This window comes from Equus przewalskii, chromosome 15 (assembly GCF_037783145.1).
Source record: "Equus przewalskii isolate Varuska chromosome 15, EquPr2, whole genome shotgun sequence".
Classification (NCBI taxonomy): Eukaryota; Metazoa; Chordata; class Mammalia; order Perissodactyla; family Equidae; genus Equus; species Equus przewalskii.
In genome coordinates, this window is record NC_091845.1 from 54,534,927 (window position 1) to 54,540,926 (window position 6,000).

A 6,000-nucleotide genomic window follows, 5' to 3' on the forward strand; every position below is an offset into this window, starting at 1 on the left:
GTAATGTGCCCAGTCCCAGAGCTGGGGATGATGTCAGCCTACTCAAATCACAAGGAGAGAACAGGGAAGGGGTGTACCCCAAAATAAAATCAGGTTGCTATTACCAGCAGAATGGTCCTTAAAATGGGCAGGCAAAAACAATAGATACCTGCTACTTCTTTTAAGGCTGGGTTCTAGTTCCTTCCACAAAGTATGTTCTTCCCATTCATTTTTCTTTAGACAAATTCCTTCATTCACAGAAGGGAAGGTGAGCATCACTGAGCATGTACTGTGTGCCAAGAACTTCACACCCATGTACCAGGCTTGAAATTCATAGTCACAGCTCTCAAGAACAGCAGTGTAATTCAATTTATTTCTCTATAATCAAACTCAAATGCTCTTTGCAGTGGGAGGAAATTTTTGTCACATCAAGATAACTCAGATTCTTCTGGCTTAACACTTAATTTCTTTTTGCATCGATACTCGATCAATTCAGGCTTTAAATTTAGTTCATTCAAAGTTGAAATTCCCTATCAAGGTTGGTCTCTCTTCTTAGGGCTTCTCCTTTCTCTCTTCCCTCTTCCCCTCCAGGATGCTGACTGCGTACAGAGGAAAGCACAGAGCATCACAGCTGCAAGGGGAGGCTGTATTCCATTGGCTGTCCTCACTGGCCTCCTCTGAGCTCACTCACTGTTGCTTGTGGAGGGCATGCTTTACTTCCTGCTACAGCCTTGCTGTCCTTACTGCTGTCCATGGACCAAGTCATGGGCCGTAGTCACGATGTCTGTGTGCTTGACGTCCTTCTCCTTCTGACCCCAGGCCCCTCTCAATGCATGGATTCTCTCAGCCTTTTGCTGGGTCCCTCCACTGGGGCAGGAGGAATTAGAGATCGCTGTGGGAACCCCAAATGAGATCTCAGGTGCTCTTGCTGCCTAAAATCTACAAGCCTCCATTTGCCTTCCTACTTTACACATTTTACAGAGTGTGGGGCACACCATGAGGAGTTCTCAGGGGGAACTATTGAAGTGAGTTAGGGTAGAAGCCCCTTTATCCCTGGCACATCCTGAATTCATCCTCCCTGGCTTTTCCAGCATCCCACACACATCTGCCTGCCACTTTCCCCGTGGGGCAGGAGGACCACATCCCACCTGTAACCTCGTCCTCTTAGACGTTCATCTAGGTCATGCCCTAGGCTTTTATCTCCTCCCAGCCTGGCAGCTGAACTTCTCTCAGGACACATCCCCTTCCTCCATCCTCTGAGCCTCTGAGTTCACAAGCTTTTGATCTTTGGAACCAGCAATCACTTTTTTTTCTCTTTCTCTCTCAAAAAATCTCAGCTCTTACAAAATGAAAGTCATAGCTTTCACAGCTATTGTCTCTGAATATATTTCGGGAGTCTATTGTGAATGTCAAAAGCTAACCATCTAATGTTCCGCTCTCGCCTGAGTTCTGTTGTCTTCCTGAAGCCTGGATGTCTCAGCCTCCAGGCTGGAGAGCAACGGGTCAACCAAAACAACCTGTGTTAGTCTCTTATTGCTGCCAAAACAAACTGCCAGAACTTAGTGACTTAAAATAATTTATTGTCTTACAGTTCTGAAGGTAAGAGGTACCAAATGGCTTTTATTGGGCTAAAGTCATGGTGTCTGCAGGACTGTGTTCCTTCTGGAGGCTGTAGGGGAGAATCATTTCCTTGCCTTTTCCTGCTTCTGGAAGCTCTCTGTACTCCTGAGTTTGTGGCCCAGCACCCTCCAACCTCTGTTTCTATCTTCACGTCTTCTCTGACTCTGATCCTCCTGCCTCCCCCCTATAAAGACCCCTGTGATTATATTGGGCTCACCTAGATACCCCAAGATAGTCTCCCCATCTCAAGATCCTTAACTTAATTACATCCTTAAAGCCTTTTTACCGTATAATGTAACATATTCATAAGTTCCAAGGATTAGGATGTGAGCATCTTTGGGGGCCATTATTCAGCCTGGCACACTACCTAAAATGAAACTTTATGTAAAAAAAATTGTAAGATATTACCTTGCTCTACCTTCTAATTCCTTCAATCCTCCCAACAACCCTGTGAGTCGAGTCTATTATTCTCATTTGACAAAAGAGGAAATTAAAGGTAAATTTGGGCCTATGATGGCCTGACCCTAAAGCCAGTGTTCTCTCCTCTGGTTCACAAAGTCCTTCTTCCCTAAAGAGGCTACCCCAGCCCACCCCAAATTCCCCTCTAATCCAAATTACCATAACGCGTCTTCGTGTCGCAACTTTCCATTTGATGGTATGCTGTTGGGAGTATTCAGAGTGCAGCGTGTGTGTGTGTGTGCATGTAAGCCTTTCCTGCCAGACAAAATTGTAAATGCCTAAGGCTGGGATGAAATCTATTGCCTCTTTTGAACCACTACTCCAACAGAGAGGCCACCATGGTGTGGCCACACAGTAAATATGTCATAAAAACTTGCTGACTTGATGGTTGATACTAGAATCTGATCAGCTATCCAGTCAGCCAGCTAAAACTTATTGAGTTCTTACTGTCTGCTAGGCCCTGGGCCTACTTGGGAGACAGAAGGAAAAGACATGACTTCCTGCACTGAAGATGTCCACAGTCTGATATCCAAAAATATCTATGGTTTTCCCCGATGGAACCCCAGACTATGGGCCAGGCCCTGTTGGACACTATGTCAGTTATTAAACCTCACAGGAACCCTGAAGTTCAGGGGCAAACATTTACTTTTTGCTCCCTTTGCTTCTCATTCTGTGCTCTACTCCTTGTTTCCCAGACCATTCTCACTGGCAGTGGCATCCCAATTTTGGATTAGCAAAATAGGAGGGTGATTTGGTGGTTCCAATCATAAGAGGGGAGTGAGACGTGAAACTTCCCGAGATACCAGGAGAGGGAAGTATTCAACCCGATCATTAAGGACCTTGGGGTTATAGGTAGGTCAGTATCTAGGTTTTCCCAGATTCCTAAAACTCCTAAAAATGAAGGGACCGTGGACCATGGCATCAGGCTTTTGTAATTGTTATAGCTAAAGGCACTGGCAGAGCTAGGAGTGACTTTGGGGCCAAGAAGAGGCTGCTTACGAAGCCCAAGTGCACAGCTGCCTGACGGGCCTGCCACGGCTCTCAAAGGCCTCCCAGTTGCACTCATCCTGGGTCACATTAATATTTTCTCCACTTCCTGACCACCATCCTGGGTACATTTTCAGGAGAAATGGGAACTCGAGAGAGATTGTCCTTAAAGCTTCTGTTCTGAGTCTGTCTGCTTCCCGCTCTGGCTCCATTTCTCCATCACCGGGGCCCTAACTTTCTCCATTCCCCACAACTTGCTCTCCCAGAAGCGGCTGACAGTATCCAGACCTGGATCTAGATAGACACAGATAAACAGATACATATTTCAAACCTTATGACCACCAAACTGTTGTTTGCGTCATAATTAATTCCCTAGAGATTTTGCTAAAATTATAGAAGTCAGAGCCTCACCCTCAATCTCCTAAATGAGAATCTTCAGGTGTGGATATTTTTTTTAAGGTAGTATTTTTTAAAAACATTCTTTCCAAATAGTTTTGCTGCCTCCATGTTTGAGAATCCCCGCTTTAGTTAATTCCTGATTTACCTAAGCACCGTCATGCCTATCTCGCTCATTCTGGAAAGGCATTTCAGACATCAGCCAGCGGGCAGGTAACACTGAAGTCTTGGCTGAAATGAGGTGGATGTGGGGAGGAAAGGAGAAGTTAAAAGAAAACAGAAGGGCTAATAAGTCTTGCTGGTGCCCCCTTAGGGGGAGGCGCTGGTGGGGGCTTTACGGACAGCATCTTATTCAATCTTTTCTAAATATCTCTTTAAAAAGTAGGTATCACTGTGCCCATTTCACAAATGGGGAAATGGATCTCACAGAGGTTAAGGAAGTCGACAGAGGTAAAAGAGCCAGGATGTGGTGAAGGAAATGTTCAAATTCTGGTTCCTTGGTCTCCCCAAAGCCTGCATCGCTCTGGTTCAGAAATATGCCACCAGGGCTGGAGGCTTGCAGGCCAGCTCTGCCTGCGTTTCCTTTCGTTACCTATAAACTACACTCCCCGGTCCAAGGGTCTGTGAAATATAAGGAAACATTCATACCTCCTCCCCCTCCCCAAATAAAAGGTTCTGTGGTCAAATTAAGTTTCAGAAATGCCTCTTTCAGTAGTCTGGTCTTGAAGTGTTATCCTAAATTAACAAATTGAAGACCTAAAAGCCCCTACAGTGAAGATGGCTTAGGTCAAGCCCATCTTTTTCACAGGTATTTCACAATCACGTTGTTATATTTTCAAGAAACATTGCTTCAGCTTCCAGGGGAACATATACATTTGGGAGAATTTTGGCTTAGCACATGAGCAGTCCCCAGCTTCGAAGGGAGCACAAGAGAAATAGAAGGAGGAGATAAAGCCAAAGGGAAGAACTGTTTGCTCTTCCCTCCTTTGAAAACAGGGAAATGACAGCAAGGCTCCCAAAAGGCCACAAAAACTTCCCACCATCTCCCCCACAGTCCTTAGCCGTGGAGCAAGTGGGTCACTCCCTGAGTCCGGAATCCTTGTTACACTTGTAAACCATTAAGGAGTGGCCTCTCGGTAGACGAGCTGATGCTGCCGAGGCTGCACTGCAATAATCCCCAGCCTGATTTTCTGGGTCGAGGAGAGCCAAGTAGTGGGAAATGGCCTCTCCCTCCGCTTTCCGGGTCCATGTGTGTTCGCCTTCAGCAAGTACACCTCAAGACACAATTTTAAATGAAAAAACAAGAAAGCGTATTGAACTAATTCATCATGGCTGGTTTTCTACCTGGAGCAGAAGAGATTTTTCTAAGCTACCCATCCAAGCTTGCACGAGAAACGGCACAAAACCTGGGCTGGAGTTTTCACAGCACCATAGCTCCCTGGCAGTCTGAAATCAAAGCTAGGAGGAGTCTGGGGAAGGGCGGATGAAGCCGGGCTGTCTCAGAGGTACAGAGGCCCGCCGTCTCCTGGGCTCACAGGGCTGCCCCGTTGTTGCTGGGCTGTTTTGTCGGCTGATTTCCTTGTGCATTGCTGCAGGACCTTGAGTTGAAAATGCAATGTGGTTAATTATACAGCTAATGAACTCTGGGGCATTTGCTTTCTTATTCTCTCTCTCCGGGTGATGAGTGGAAAATGTGCCGCATAACATCTTTGCCCTTGGGGAGTGAGTTACCGTTAAAGTCAGAGTTTTGAAAGGCAACATTCGTGAGAGGAGCATCTGGAGTTCTTGGCTTTCTTGCATCCAGGTACGTCAGTAATGCCTTTTCCGTCTTTCTGGAAAGGCCCATTATGTAGAGAGTGTTGTCCTGGCTTGGTTCTATTCTTCTGCGGCAGCACAGTTGTACCTGAAGGTGAGAAAGGAGGTGATATTCTACCAGCATCACTTCTTCCAGGTCTGCTGATGGGTCCTCTGCAAGCCTGCAGAAATTCTGGGGCCATCTGTGTGCCTGTATCCCACCAAACAGATGTTAAATAGTATTTGCCATTTAGGAATCCTTTCTTAGGAAGTTACTGGAAGCTGTTCTCCACAATAAATGATAAAATAAAAAAAGTAGAAGTCTCGACAGTGAGGAAACTGAGAATCCCGCACAGGAGTGGAGCAGAGAAAAGCCCGTGGATGAGAATGAAGGGAAGCCCTGGGATGACAGCCGTGCGGGAGACCTAGAGGGTGGAATGACAAAGGCTCTAGTGGGGAGAGTCCAAAAAGTAGAAGTACAACTTATAAATCATCAGATACATTTCCTTGTGTGGAAAAATGAATTGAGAGGCTGCTGGATGGTGTAGAAAAGCTAGCAATCGCTATAAAGAAAACTAAGTAAATGAAAAAATAAGGCAATTGTTAAATCCAGATAAAATGAAAAGTTGTATAAGAAAGGAAACATCAAGAGTATACTACTGGATGTTTGGCAGTGAATAGGAATTATATAACTGTAATAGGAATTACATAGCTGTAATATTATATAGAAGTATAACGAGATGAAGGATGTGTAAGTGGAGGGGC